We start from the raw sequence: 16,289 nt of genomic DNA, 5'->3' as shown, positions 1-16,289 counted from the left end.
AGGCTCAGAGATGCTCTTAAGTTCTTCATGTTCTCCAACTGTGAATACATTCGCTGTTCATCTTGCACAGACACACAAGAGAACACTCATCAAAAGTCCAATGGATCAAAACAATCGATGAGATTATGAAGAGGGGACTGAAGGAGAGTAGAGGAAGATTAGGGCTTTGGACCTTGTATCCTACATATCTCAGCTCTATGGAACTCCCTGCTGTAAAAAGAACTTCACCAGCAGGCTAGGCTAGGATTGTGGTCTTTGATTCTTTCATGGTTGTACAAAGTAGAACATTGATTTTTCAAAAAAAAATTGCTTTAGTAGATGAGATATTGTAATTCCTGTAGATTCTGTCACAACTGAAAATAGGGAGTACTGTAGGCTAATGCTTGGAGACTTCACAATTACACATGTAAAAGAACCGAGGAACCTAACACATCGGATTCATGCATTTTGAAGTGATGAAACCATATGTGACTTGTGTATGTATAACTCTGTTTCTCCAATATTCTCATGCATAACAAATGGAAATTAGGGTGAGAAGGTTCGAAATACATTTCCATGTTGCCAGGAACACACAACAATGACTGGTCTGTTCAGCTGCCTCTGGTTCAACGAGGTCAATCTTTTCTCACCATGTGATTAGATCAGTTTTGGCTACGTGGTACATAGGATCAGCGACGCTCTTAAGTTCTTCATGTTACCCAACTTTGAGTACAATCCGTTGTTCATCTTGCACTTACACAAGAGAACACTCATCTAAATTCAAATGGGCCAAAACAATCGATGAGATTGTGAAGAAGGGATCGAAGGACAGTAGAAGAGGATTAGGGTTGTAGACTCCATATCCTGTAGACCTCAGCTCTGCAGAAGTAACTCCTTGCTGTAAAAAGAACTTCACTGGCTGACTAAGCTGGAAAATTTTGTGGTCTTGGAGTCTTTCGTGGTTGAGCAAAGTATAACACTGATTTTTCTTTTTTTTTGCTTAATCAAAAGAGATAATGTATTTTCATGTAGATTTTGTTGCAGCTGAACATAGGGGGAGTACTGTAGGCAAATGATTGGAGTTTTGTTGCTTCCAGTTCTGTGCAAAATCATACTATTATACACATATAAAAGAATCATGGAATGTAACTGATCGAATCCTTGTTTGTGATGACGAAACCATACGAGTAGTCACCATGGGTGGTCCATTTACACAGGAGTGAAAAAATATAGTTTATTTGCAATAGAAGAATCATGGTTTATCAAGTCAGGCACACTCTGCACTTTGTATTGTTGGATCTGTAAACATGAAAGGGATCATAAGTTTCTATGTAAACTCTTGTTAACTAGAGTAATTTGTGCTACTTGTGCAAAAAATCATGGTGGCATGAAAAGATCAAATAGAACAAAACATGGAACATCAAATATCCTTAGTAATTCAAAGGTAGTATAATTCACTCAGTATAATAGAACAAAAGCAACAAAGTACAAATCTAAGTACAAGTACACTTGGTGCATATGCATCAAGAGACATGTCCATCCTTCTAGTTCTAGGCTAAACTCTGCACCTTACAAACTGAGGAACACAAACTAACACAAGAATGCAGGTGATGTGGGGGTAAGGAGGAGAAGAAAAGGTAGCTAGAGAATGTAGGAGTTGGAAGACAGAGATGGAGAAAAAGGTGAGCCATTGACAGAAATAGCAGATTAGGTGGACTGCTAAAATGAGGCTCATAACTTGGAACTGTCGGGATTTGGGGGAATAGTGCATACAACTTGTCACCCATACACCTGTTTTCATCCGTTTTTAGTCTAGACATTGGTCCCCTCACCAGAATGCATGTACACCCCAATTAATCGATCCTGATCTTAATGTCCATCCGTCTCAAGCCGTGCATCAGGATATGGCTTCCAATGTACCAGTTGCCTACATTACACAAGACACAAGAAAAACGCTTTTAACACCACTAAAATTAGAAAATACATATGGAAATACATAGGATGATTGACTTATGGTTCCCTCATGCATTTGACAATCTCTTTATAATTAGTGAGGACATCATGAAATTTCCTTACATCAATCTTCTTCACCTCGGATAGATCTTAAACATTGAGCTATAGGTCAGCATGACGTGTAAAGTGCTTATTTGAAAAGTCCTAATTGGCTAGAGGGGGATGAATAGCCTAATTTAAAGACTACAAATCACTAGACAAACTTGTTAGACAACTAAAAGGCTATAAAGCTTTTTGCACTAGCTCTAACAAGTGTTGCAAAGCCTCCTATCCCAACAATTCTAGTTGCTATAATCTCTAAGACAATAAATGGCTAAGTCACTAAGACCTCTCAAAAGCTAGCTACACTAAAAAGCTCAACTAGGTGAGAAGCTAAACTAGCAAAGGTAATACAAGCTCTCAAAACTAATTACACTAAAGAGCTTATTACAACTAGTTTGCACGAAATAAAGAGATGATGGAGAAGTTTATACCGCCGTGTAGAGGTGATGAACCAATCAACCAATCAACACAATATGAATACCGGGAGAAATCCAATGGCAACAGACAATCAATTTTCTCCCAAAATTCACGTGCTTGCCAGCACGCTAGTCCCCGTTGTTTCGACCAACACTTGTTGGTTCGACGGCTAATAGGTATCACACATGTAGCCCACTGAAAGCTCTAGTTTGGTTTTGGTTAATTGATGAAACCCTATGTGCTAACCTAGTTTATCAAGATGATTATGAGATAGGTAGCACTACTCCAAGTAATGAAGCAATGGCAAAGATCATGACGATGGTGATGGCATGGTGATGATCAAATGCTTAAACTTGGAAAAGAAGAAAGAGAAAAACAAAAGGTTCAAGGCAAAGGTATAAAATATAGGAGCCATTTTGTTTTAGTGATCAAGACACTTAGTGAGTGTGATCACATTTAGGATAGATAGCCGTACTATTAAGAGGAGTAAAACTCGTATCAAAATGCGGTTATCAAAGTGCCACTAGATGCTCTAACTCATTGCATATGCATTTAGGATCTAGTGGAGTGCTAACACCCTTGAAAATATTTGTGAAAATATGCTAACACTTATGCACAAGGTGATACACTTGGATTCGGCGCTTTCGGGAAAATAGAATACCTATTTTCTATTGCGCCGGATGCAAATTCTTGTGGTTGGCTCATTGGAGCAAGGGTGAAGAAGTTAGAAGTGAAAATGAGTTGATCGCGAAGACGCTGGCGTCGGTTAACTGACCGGATGCTGGACCTAAGATGCACCGGACGCTGGTTTCTGCGTCCAGTCAAACTGACATGGCGACACAGTGACCAGGGTTTAGCACCGGACGCTGGACCTGAGATGCACCGGATGCTGGTTTCTGCGTCCGGTCAAACTGACATGGCAACGCAGTGACTAGGATTTAGCATCGGACGCTGGTCTATGTCCGGTCAAGATGCACCGGACGCATCCGATCGAAGAAAATCGGATTTGGACCCTTACTGTAAACGACCGAACGCTGGTGGTTCAGCGTCCGGTCAGTTCCGTCGGAGCGTATGGTCAGTTAATAGCCGTTGTGATCTGGTGGCTCAAGTTTAACTTAGAATGACACGTGGCTTACATCTGTGGACCGGACGCTGTGTCCAGAGTCCGGTCAGAGCCCGCAGTGTGCCCAGTGAAGGGGTACAACGGCTCTATTTCGTGGGGGCTTCTATTTAAGCCCCATGGCCGGCTCAAGCTCTATCTCTTGCACATTTTCATTGACATAGCAACCTTGTGAGCTTAGCCAAAGTCCTCCCACTCATCTCTATCATTGATTCATCATCTTTGTGAGATTGGAAGAGAATCCAAGTGCATTGCTTGAGTGATTGCATCTAGAGGCACTTGGTATTCGTGTTGCGCTGCGGATTTCGTTTGTTACTCTTGGTGGTTGCCACCACCTAGATGGCTCGGTGCAGCGGTGGAGGATCGGCACGAGGTGGTGATTATTCATGGCCGTCTCCGGTGATTGTGAGGGGAGTTGTACCTTCCCCGGCGGAGCGCCGAAAGGTAACTCTAGTAAATTGCTCGTGTCATTGAGTTACCTCACTTGTGGGTCAGTTCTTGTGGTGTCCTATCGTGTGGACGAGGTTTGTGAAACACCTCTTAGCCGCCGAACTACCAAGTGTTGGTCGACACAATGGGGACGTAGCGTGTTGGCAAGCACGTGAACCTCGGGAGAAAATCAATTGTCTCTTGTCTTTGGCATTCTCCCGGTGATTGGATATATATTCTTCTTGTGATTGGTTCATCCCCTACACGTTGGTATAATCACCCTACTCACTTATTTACATTCTTGCAAACTAGTTGATACAAGCTCTTTAGTGTAATTAGAATTGAGAGCTTGCTTTATTATTTACATTCATCTAGTTGAGCTCTTTAGAGTAGCAAGTTTGAGAGATCTTAGTGAGTAATTACTTTGGAAGTTGTGTGCCTAAGTAATCATTGCAACTAGAATTATTGGATAGGTGGCTTGCAACCCTTGTAGAGCTAGAGCAAGTTTGCATTACGCTATTTGTCATACTAATCAAATTGCTCTAGTTGATTTGTAGATTTTTAAATAGGCTATTCACCCCTCCCTCTAGCCATATTAGGACCTTTCACCCACCACAAGAGGCGCCGCAAGAACCTACCCACAAATGAGGTAGCTCAATGACACGAGCAATTTACTAGAGTTGCTTTTGGTGCTCTGCCGGGGAAGGCACAAGACCCCTCACAAGCAATGAATCGAGGCCGGAGACAATCACCAACTCCGCACAATGATCCTCCAACACCGGGCCATCTAGATGTTGGCAAACATCAAAAGTAACAAGCTCACAACCAGCCCAAATCACCCAACTAGTGCCACAAGATGATGCAACTCAATGCAATGCACTAGAGGCTCTCCAATCTCACTCAAGATGATGAAATCAAGTGAACAAGTGAGTGAAGTGTGTTGCTCAGCTTCCAAAGGGTGTGCACAAGTGTATGAGGTACCAAGAGAGTGGCCAAGGCCAGCCACACCCTCTATTTATAGCCACACAAGCAAATAGAGCCGTTACCCCTTTGAGTCAGCTTCTGTGGGGCCACCGGACATGGACAGGGGGTGGCAGTGCCACCCTGGCCAACACCCTAAAATCACCCCTCTCTAGATAAAAGGGGCGGTGCACCGGACATGGCACGGCGATGCCCATGGCGGTGCCCCCTTACCTTCTCCTGCTCTTGGGAAAAGCAAGGCGGTGGCACCGAACAGGTAGTGACGGTGCACCGCCATGCCCATGGTGGTGAACACCGTCGTGTCCGGTGACCACCCCACAACGGCCCTTCTCTGTCAGGTCCTGGTGGGCACCGCCACAGGGTTGATGGTGCACCGGACAAGGGGTGGCGATGCCACCCAGACACCACCACTAGCTCTCCAAGTTACAAACTTTGTCGTGTTTCGATCCACGTCAACTCGAGCTACTCCCCGCAAGTGATGCTAACTCTCAAAGTGTTTTCTCAAAACATATTAGAGCCAAGTTAGCATTTCTCAAAACATTTTTGATAAATATTTTTGCTTGCTTGATCTCCGATGTGCACTAGACCTAAATGCAATGCATGAAGTCCAATACCTAGTGGCACTAGATGACTGAATTGTCTAGTTAAGAACCCCTCTTAATAGTACGGCCATCTATCCTAAATATGACCACACTCTCTATAATGTCTTGATTACTAGAATAAAATCCCTAATTATACCTTTGCCTTGATCTCCATAGGGTTTTGTTTTTTTCTTCTTTTCCAAGTTGAGCACTTGATCATCATCACATGTGGCCATCTCATCATTTCATGTGATCAACATCACCATTTGAGTACCACCATGCTCCTCACTTGGATTGCACCAACCTAGCTCATATCATTACTCATGACAAAGGTTAGTGCTTAGGTTTCATCAATTATCCAAAACCAAACTAGGACTTTCACTCTTAAATGAAAGAATTCCATTGTTTGTTGGTACAAATGGATGAGAGACACCTTCTGCAGACTAGAATTTAAACCAATAAATCTTATGGAATACATCAGCTGTGTTGGTTGGAATTGAACTCCTCCTGTATTGGCATAGGTGGCTTAATAAACCTAACATCTTCATCATTTATCACAACCATATCTTTCAAATCAAAATGTTCCCCATATTAAATTGAGTGAATGTCCATGAAAAACTTCTACCATTGAATGCTAAACTAGCATGATGTCTTTATCATAGACGATGCATTCTCTCACTTTTTCTGCCAAATTTTATATCACAGCCAATTTTCTGTCACTGTCCGCAATGAATTTAGAGACATATTTTTATGCTGCTTACATGCATGATAACAAAAGGATACATCAATTACAGGGCATACGCAGAAACCAAACATAGAAGGGGAGCAAAGCTCAAAAGGGTACATATATGAAATAAAAGCAATCACGTGGAGTATAAGAAATATCAGGAAGATGGCTAGGGTGAGAGTCCCTTGCCCTCATGCCCTTGGGCGCTATATATATAGGCAACAGACATAGTTACAAGTGGCCCCTTGGTGGGGGTCAGTTTTACATGCCACTACACTAGTTCTAATTGGGCCCCTCGAGCCAAAGTGGTTGATGAAAGTATAGTAGACCTCGGTGTCGAAGGAGTCAGTGTAGCCCCTCAAGCTTGGTGATGGAGTTAATTCATCATGGGCATTGATGCTGAAGGTGTCAATGAAGGCTCTCGAGCCATTGAAGTGGGTGAAGATGATGGTGAAGGCCCTCTTGCTGAAGTGTTAGCGAAGGCGAGTCGTAGAGGTCCGCCGAAGATGTTGGCAAAGCCCCTCCTACCGAAGTGTTGATGGAGGCATGTTATTGTGGTTCATAGAAGTTGTTTGAAAAGGCCCTCTAGCAAAGGTGTTTGGTGGAGGCGATGTTGGTGTAGATGCCGAAGGTGTCAATGAATCCCCTCGTGTCGATGTGTTGATGGAGGCGAGTTATTTTAGTTTGACAAAGGTGTTTGCGAAGGCGATTTTGGTGTAGACGCCTATCGGGTATCAATATTAGGGATACCTAGAAGAAGGAAGCTAATGGCCGTGAACGCTAACTTGCCTGGATGGTCAAGAGCGTATTTTGGTCTCACCTAACCCTGAAGGTATGGGTTCCATCTCGCCTGACCCCAAGGGTGTGGGTTCCGTGCCACCCGACCCCGAGGGCACGGGCTTCATCACGCCTAACCCCGAGGGTGTGGTTCCTGTCTCGCCCGACCCTGAGGGTGTGAGCTCCATCACGCCTGACCCCGGGGGTGCGGGCCCTATCTTGTCAGACCCTTCGGGCATGGACTTCGCCTCGCCAGACCCCTTGAAAGGGGATTCCGCCTCGCCCGACCGGGGTTCATACCACCTCCAACCACTATGGGTCTAAGAGTACGAACCCAGGGTCAAACTTCTAATCCCAGAAAAGGAGTAGGGGCATCTTGATGTGACCCATGGCCATGATGGGCAATACTTGAGGACTCACGTCGCCAACAATGTCGGGCGTGCTGGCGCTACGCTACCTAATTACTATACAACTTCCAACGAGGGTATATGCTAATCATGTCACCCGCCAGGATGGAATGGAGTGCCATGACTGGCTGATGACGCCCACATATGGCGCCAGTGATGAACAGGGTCACGAAATGGAGCCATCCCCATCATCATCTATAAGACCGGCAGGACCTGCATAAAGGAGATGAAGGGCACTGCGACCCCAAAGGCCTTCTTCCTCCTCGCTTCTCTCTCTCTCTCTCGTGTAACCTGTGCCTTCCCCTTCATCTATAAAAGGGGAAGCAGGATGCTCCATGAAGGCATGGCTAAACGACTGAACAAGTTGAACTAGACTCAACTCCATTTGATCCTTCCATCAGAGACTTAGGACCTTCTCCCTCTCTTGCCCGTTTGTAACCCCTACTACAAACAAGTGTCGGTAACACGGGCAACCTCAAACTAGACATAGGGATATTCCGCCCGAAACATTATAAACCCTTATGTCCTCCGAGCATATCATCCAGGCCAGATGCGCAAATCACAAATTTACTAGTCGGTGATTCAAAACACCGACAGTTGGCACGCCAGGTAGGGGCCTTTTGCCCGTCTTGTCGTCCACAACAGGCCATGGATGGCTAGCCATGGTGTCAGCTGGGTCCTGGGCATGCACATGCGCTTTAGGAGACTAGATTTCTTTGTCACCACAGAGGGAGAGCTGGCACGGGCTCCCACCCCCATCCAACTTCTTTGCTCCACCAGCCTCGACATAACCATTGAGGCCCTCGAAGAGCTGTAGCTACACGCCTAAGAGGCCCATGCCCCTAGGAGCAACCAGCTCCTCAGCTTCGATTATGGGAGGCTGGAGCGCTAGCTCAACGCCTTTCTATGACCCTGATCATCCCGGGAGGACCTGTGCTACCTCACCTTTTTCTTTGCCAATGTCATGATGCAACTTGTCGGAGAGGAGCCGCTCTCTCTGAAATACCTCACCTAGAACGCCCCAACAACATTTCTGTTCGGTCTACGCAATGCCACAAGGACCATTGGTCACCTCATAGCATAGCGCATGCACCCGCCCCCACAGAAGATGAATTCGTGGGTATGATGGACTACATCGTGGAATCTTTCCACACCTTCTCACGAGAGATTCAGAGATGATCTCTGACTCTAACTCCAACAGGAAAAGCCATCACCCCTCGCGAGAATGCTTCATGGTAGACACTACCGAGGGACGCATCGAAAGCATCCACGAGGGAGGGGCCACTCCTACTGATGAGGACATCACTACTTCATTGCATACAAGCCAAGGAGAGGAGGAGGTCTAGCATGGGCATCCAATTCATATTTTTCATGGTGGAAGTCCAGTCCAACTCAAGTTCGAGTCCGGCTCGGGCTCCAGGACCAGTCTACCTTAAACTGGTCACCTAGGACGCATCCGGACTCCGTTTTCGATGATCCACATATGGATGAAAAGCTAATTGGATAAGAAAGTGAACCCAATTAGTTTCACATCAAAAGCCCTTCGAAATGAATAGGAATTGTCAAAACAAGTCAGCGTCCAGAATCTATCAGGGTGCTGCGACACCGTCTTTTGGTCCGTTGGACCGTGTATCGTGTTTGGGCCCATTAGAGGGCACGTCCAAGGGGGTTGACGCCCAAGACTCTATAAATACCAGCTGTCGCTCTCCTTAGGGTTTAGATTTTATTTAGTTCTTCATTTCCTCATGAAACAGACGTCGTTTTGCTGCAACTATCGCCGCCAAGGCCGCTTGCTGTGAACCAGGGCCCCAGTTCTTGATCTTGTTCGCCTGTGGTGATTAGTCCTTTCGAATAAAGACTTGAACTCCTTCTTATTTTCATAAGCCTCATATTTATTTATAATTTCAGATTGCGTTCATCTCATTCTTGCTTGTGTTCTTGATTCGCTTGCAGGAAAGCCTTCTCGGCGAGGTCAATCGCGTTCACATGGTTGATAACCAACGGAGTAGTGGTGTAACGGTTGCGGGGGTCCGAATCAGTCTTGGTTCAAAGCCTAGATTGTGAACGTCGAGTCTCCACCAATCGACGCTATCATATCTTTCGGAAGATCGGGTCTAGTCTACATCAAGTGGTATCAGAGACCTTATTGTCCGTTAGATATAACTTTGTTTCCCCCTTTAGATTGTTACTGATTTTGCATTACCTACGGTCCATAAAAAGCCAAAAAAATATACATCATCATATATTCCCTGTCCTATAGCCTCATTGTGCCGTGCAAGTTTGTCTTTATTTTGTGTTGTTGAGTTTGTGCCCTAGGTCAAGTTCTTGTTGCTGATTTTAGATTATTTTTTAATTCAGTTTGTGTTTCCCCTTTATTTTTCATCATAATCCGTGACATCTCCAAGTCTTGTTGATTCCTTTGTATTCATCAAATCCTAGTCCACACCATCTTATTTGTTACACTTATCTTCACTATTTTCCATCAAATCCTTGCTGTCGTGACCAATTTTGCGCGTATTGTTCCTCTTTTGTCCTCTAATTCGGAGTGCGTTCGTAAAACTGGTCTAGTTTTCGCATACGAACTCGGATTTCGACGTTTCATATATAAAAATCGATCAGAAATTTTTTTGGATCCGTCCATCCCCTATTAGGGTCAGAGATTTTTATTTTGGTCAAAAAGTGGTCATAAGATCCTCTTTTCGTGATCACAAGGTCTTTGTCGATTTCGAGCACGTCTTCTAAAAATTCCACATACCACGTCTTTCACTTGTATAAGCTCATATTTTCTGTGGTTACTTCTTTTATGCTCCTAAGTGAAGAAAAAATATAAAAAAATAAAAAGAAAAAGTCAAAGAATCTCAAAAAAACAACAGTCCAAAAATAGAGAAAAAAAGAGAGGCAAAAGTGGAACAATATCTAGAGGAGCACGTAGAGAGCGTCATTTGAGCTGTGTTTGCGTGTGTTGATTTCTATCTTGTTCCTAATCATATTTTTGCTGTTCACATCACTTGATACATCTGGTACTTGGAACGTGAGTAGGCCAGCAACTAAGACAAGTACTTGGGATACTTATTCAGCTTTGCTATTCAGTTGCGAATATTGTTTTTCCTTGCTACTATATTGTGCCTATCCAAGCTCCACTTTCTTCTAACCAAGTACAGGTTCGCCTTGCAACTGTTACACTCAAGCTACAATGGTATCACAGTCACTGACCGATTGCACCGCCAGTTGCTTCGGTAAGAACACTTGTAAGACCATGGTAAGACGCTTGAGAGTTGAGTGCCTTATTTTTCCTTGTCCACAACCTAAGTAGTTGGTAGGGATAATACTATTTGTGTTGTCTTTTCCTTTCTACTAACCATGTTAGGAAAAGCCAGAGGCAGCGGCCAAGGAAATGAGGACGCACCTACGGATTTCAATGACTGTGTTTCTAAGAATGAGCTTCATGCCGTTCTTGATGACAAGTTCAATGAGATCCTTCAACAAATCACCAATTTGGCCAAGAGGATTGAAGATGTTGAACAACGACAGCCTAAACCACGTCCTGAAGAAGAAGAAGAAGATCTCTCTGAGGAGGACAATGGTGGCGCGGAGGCTAAAGCCGAAGCTCACCGACGTGCTGAGGATGCACATAACCGTAATTAGTTAAACTTTAACCGACACGGTTTGGGAGGTAACAACCAAGGTAATAATGATCCTTTCTCTAAAACTAAGTTTAAGATACCTCATTTTTTTGGTTCTGCTGATCCTGAAGTATATTTAGATTAGGAGATGGCTGTAGATCAAAAATTTAGCTCCCATCAAGTACCTAAAGAATATAGAGTTAAACTTGCTACTAGTGAGTTTACTAGTTTTGCTCTTTTCTGGTGGAATGATATTTGCAATAATGCTAATGCTAATGCTCAAATATCTCAAACCTAGACTGTACTTAAATGACGAATGAAATCAAGATTTGTTCCTCTATACTATCAGCGTGATCTACGATTAAAACTGCAACGTTTAAATCAAGGTAGTAAAACTATTGAGGAATATTATCAGGAGCTTTTAATTGGTCTAGCATGTAGTAACATATAAGAGAATGATATGGATAAGTGTTCTAGATTTTTTGGAGGTTTACATCGTGAAATACAGGATGTTCTTGACTATAAAGAATGGACTATATTTTCTCAATTATATCATTATGCTATTAAAGCTGAAAGGGAAGTACAGGGACGACAACCTAGGCGATCCACGACTCCATCCACGACTCCATCCATTCCTTCACGTCCAACCGAGGTGAGTAAATTTTCTAATGTGCAGACACCATCAGCACCTATAAAGAAGAATTCTCCTATCACATCTTCTTCTAGTGAATCTGCTACACCTTCCTCTAGCAGCTCTTCTAAAGTTGTATGTCACCGCTGCAAGGGCATAGGACATATTGCTAAAGAATGCCCCAGCAAACGCGTATATATTGCTACTGATGATGGTGGGTATGCTAGTGCTAGTGATGAAGAGAATGAATTTGCACTTGCAACTGATCTTTATGTAGATAAATTTGCGGATAGTGCTGAAGATCCTGATGAGGTAATTGATAGTGTGGCATGCACTGTAGACTATAAATCAATCCTTGTTCAGCGTATTTTGAGTACACAAGTTGAGCCAGTAGACAAGCTACAACGCTATAATTTATTTCAAATGTTCCTCATTGTCAATAATTTCCGTGTTCGTGCTATAATTGATGGAGGGAGCAGCAATAACTTGGTAAGTTCTGAGCTTATCAAGACTCTTGGTTTATCTACACGTGCTCTTCCACATTCATACCATGTTCAGTGGTTCAACAATAGTGGTAAGGCAAAGGTAACACAATCTACTCATGTGTAATTTTCTATCGGGTCATACCATGATTATGCTAATTTTGATGTCGTGCCTATGCAAGCTTATTCACTTTTGTTAGGCCACCCTTAGCAATATGATAATAATGTTGTACATCATGGTAGGCAAAATAGATATACTTTTATGTTTAAAGGAAAGATCATTGCTTTACTTCGTTTAACATCTGCTAAAATTGTGCAATATGAAAAGGAACTTGCTGAAAAGAAAAAGAAAGGCCATGATAAAGACTTTAGCAAACCAACAAATGAACCATCAAGTAACATGAAAGAAGTTTTATTTGCTCTTAAATCTATTCTTGCTGATCATGATGAACCTTGTTATGCTTTAACTTGTACATCGCCTATATGTCCACTTGGTCCTACTCCTAGTGCTATGCCTCTTGTTGGTACTAACCTTTTGTAGGAGAAGGAGGATGAATTCCCAATAGGGAAGCCACCTTGGCAGCCACCTTTGCAAAGGATGGGGCACCAAGATGAACGTCTTCTTCCGGAACCATCATTGTTGTCATCCAATGGAGGAGACGATCTACTTCAGTCGAGGATGACTTCAATTCAAGAAAGGGAGGATGATGAGGACATCACTACTTCATAGCATACAAGCTAAGGAGAGGAGGAGGTCCAGCATGGACGTCCAATTCATCTTTTTCATGGTGGAAGTCCAGTCCAACTCAAGTTTGAGTCTGGCTCGGGCTCTAGGACCAGTCTGCCTTAAACTGGTCACCCAGGATGCATCCGAACTCCATTTTCGATGGTCCACATATGGATGGAAAGCTAATTGGATAAGGAAGTGAACCCAATTGGTTTACGTCAAAAGCCCTTCAGAATCAACGGGAATCGTCGAAATAAGTCAGCGTCCAGAATCTGTCAGGGTGCTGCGACATCATCTTTTGGTCCGTTGGACCATGTATCGTGTTTGGGCCCATTAGGGGGCGTGTCCAGGGGGGTTGACGCCCAAGACTCTATAAATACCAGTCGTCACTCTCCTTAGGGTTTGGGTTTTGTTTAGTTCTTGATTTCCTCATGAAACAGACGTCGTTTTGCTACAACTATCGCTGCTAAGGCTGCTTACTATGAACCAGGGCCCCAGTTCTTGATCTTATTCGCCTGTGGCGATTAGTCCTTTCGAATAAAGACTTAAACTCCTTATTTTCATAAGCCTCATATTTATTTGTAATTTCAGATTATGTTCATCTCGTTCTTGCTTGTGTTCTCGATTCGCTTGTAGGAAAGCCTTCTCAACGAGGTCGATCACGTTCGCATGGTTAATAACCAACGGAGCAGTGGTGTAACAGTTGTGGGGGTCCGAATCAGTCTTAGTTCGAAGCCTAGATCGTGAACATCGAGTCTCCACCAATCGATGCTATTATACCTTTCAGAAGATCGGGCCTAGTCTACATCACCTACAGATGACCCCGATGATGAGGTCATGGGAGATGTAGGGGCCCTGCCTTGCCTATGAGTGGAGCAGCTAAGGGCACGACACAAGGAGATCGAGGATGCACGACTCTAGCTAGAGCAGGAGCATATGGAGCTCGAGTGCGAGATTGAACACTGCAGAGACGGTGGTTGTGCATGCGCCAACGCTCGTGACGTAAACCGGAGGATCTTCGAGGACGATGGAGGGCACCCGTACTTCGCTCGGGCAAGCCAAAACATAGCGGCCACAGCGGCCTTGCTCCGAGGGCTCCTAGAGCCCACAACACTTAAAGTCCATCGCGCCCATCATGAGATCCACATGCTGCTCGAGCGCGTAGCAGTGTAGCAGGTGGAAAGCTCACTGTCTCAATGACATGAGCTCGATGCTAGTCAGCACGTGTCTTTGGGATGACATGGCCGGGACGTATCCACCAAGCGCCACGCGATGGCGAGGGGCTTGCCATGGTCCTGTTGCATGAGTGTCTCGGCCCCAACCGTGACGCACGTAACACCCTAGACGCCCATAGGCATGGATGGGGGGGACAAGAGAGAGGAGGTTGGCCATGGCTACCACCCTTGTCATGGCAGATGCTATGACAACAATGAGGACCAGAGCCTGAGCCCTGATCTGTCGGGGCCCTAGGATTTCGGCCGGCATATCCTCAATGTAGCTTTCTCGCTACGGTATCGACCACCGACCAACATCCTGAAATACTCTAAGGAAATGAACCCCGGCTTGTGGCACGAGGATTACCAGCTTGCTTATCAAGCTAGCGGTACAGATAGTGATTACTTCATTATCCGTAACCTCCCCTTGTTCCTGGCCAATTCGGCATGAACATGGCTGGACCACCTTCTGCCCACCGGATTCAAAGCTGGGTGGACCTGAAGGAGATCTTTGTGGGAAATTTGCAGGGCACTTACATGTGCCTTGGGAACCCCTAGGATCTGAAGAATTGCTGATAGAAGTTTGGAGAAACTCTCCATGAGTACATCCATCGCTTCTCTAGGCAATGCAACGAGTTGCCCGACGTCGCCAATGCTGATGTCAATAGAGCCTTCCTATCTAGAACCATCTGTGAGTCCCTAGTCCACAAGCTAGGATGCAAGGGCCCTCGAATCACCAAGGAGCTCCTCGACATCATGACCAGCCACGCCTCAGGCGTGGAGGTGGTCGGAGCAATTTTTGACCGCCCCAAGGGCAAAGCGAAGCGGAATGAGGACACCGTCGATTGTGTCTCCAATCGCCCGAACAAGAAGAAGGAGAAGTAGCGACACGAGGGCTCGCTCGTGGGTGTTACTGATGGAAATGCGGCCGAGCGCCCACCGAATGTGCTCCCAACCACTTCGAGAAGCTACTCGAGGGGCCATGCCCGAACCACACCTTCCCCATAAAGCAACTATACAAGGACTACGCCTCATAAAGCATTTCCTATTCGGTGGCTCCAAAAAGGTGGACTAGAGGAAGAAGCCTAAGCCAGTGGCGGATGATGCTAAGGGGAAGGATGGTGGCTTTCCGATGCTAGATGGTTGCCTCATGATCTTCGGTGGGGCGACGGCTTATGACTCCAAGTGCCGCTGAAAGCTCATGTGTTGCGAGGTCTATGTGGCCACACTAGCCACGCCATCTTTCCTCTGGTGGTTAGAGTCTACCATCACCTTTGACTAATCCGACCACTCAGAGAGCATCCCACAGCTAGGAAGGTATTCACTCGTGGTCGACCCAATTGTTGGCACGAAACAGCTCACCAAGGTGCTGATGGATGGAGGCAGTGGCCTCAACATCATGTACGCCAAGACGCTTGATGCCATGGGCATCGACCGGTTATGTGTTCGACCAACCGGGGCGCCTTTCCACAGCATCGTGTCGGGGAAACAAGTCATACTGCTTGGGTAGATCGACCTGCTGAAAGGTCCTAATAGCTAGAGGAGGGTGAATAACCTATTAAAAATTTCTACAACAACACTTAACAAACCGGTTAGACAATTATAAGGCAAAGCAAGTGTTGCGCTAGCCTACTAAAAATGCAAGCCACCTACCATATTTCTAGTTTATATAGTTTTTATCCACACAATGGCTATGTCACTATACTAAGTTAGTGCGCTCTTAAATGCTAACTAAAGAGCCACACTAACCAAACTAACAAGCTCTCATAACTAGTTACACTAAAGAGCTTGACAACTAGTTTGCGGTAATATAAAGAGAGTGAGCAAGATGGTTATACTGCCATGTCGAGGAGTGAATCAATCAATCACAAGAATGAATATCAATGAACACCAATCACCTCGGAATCAAATGATGAACACAATGATTTTTTACCAGGGTTCACTTGCTTGCCGGCAAGCTAGTCCTCGTTGTGGTGATTCACTCACTTAGAGGTTCACGCGCTAATTGGCATCACACGCTAAACCCTCAATAGGGTGCTGCACAACCAACACAAGATTAGGATCACACAAGCCACGAGGAATTCACTAGTGTACCTTTTGGCTCTCCGTCGGGTAAAGGTCAAGAACCCCTCACAATCA

Source organism: Miscanthus floridulus, chromosome 19, assembly GCF_019320115.1.
Source record: "Miscanthus floridulus cultivar M001 chromosome 19, ASM1932011v1, whole genome shotgun sequence".
NCBI classification, from domain to species: domain Eukaryota; kingdom Viridiplantae; phylum Streptophyta; class Magnoliopsida; order Poales; family Poaceae; genus Miscanthus; species Miscanthus floridulus.
Note: the sequence above shows the minus strand (reverse complement) of the source record.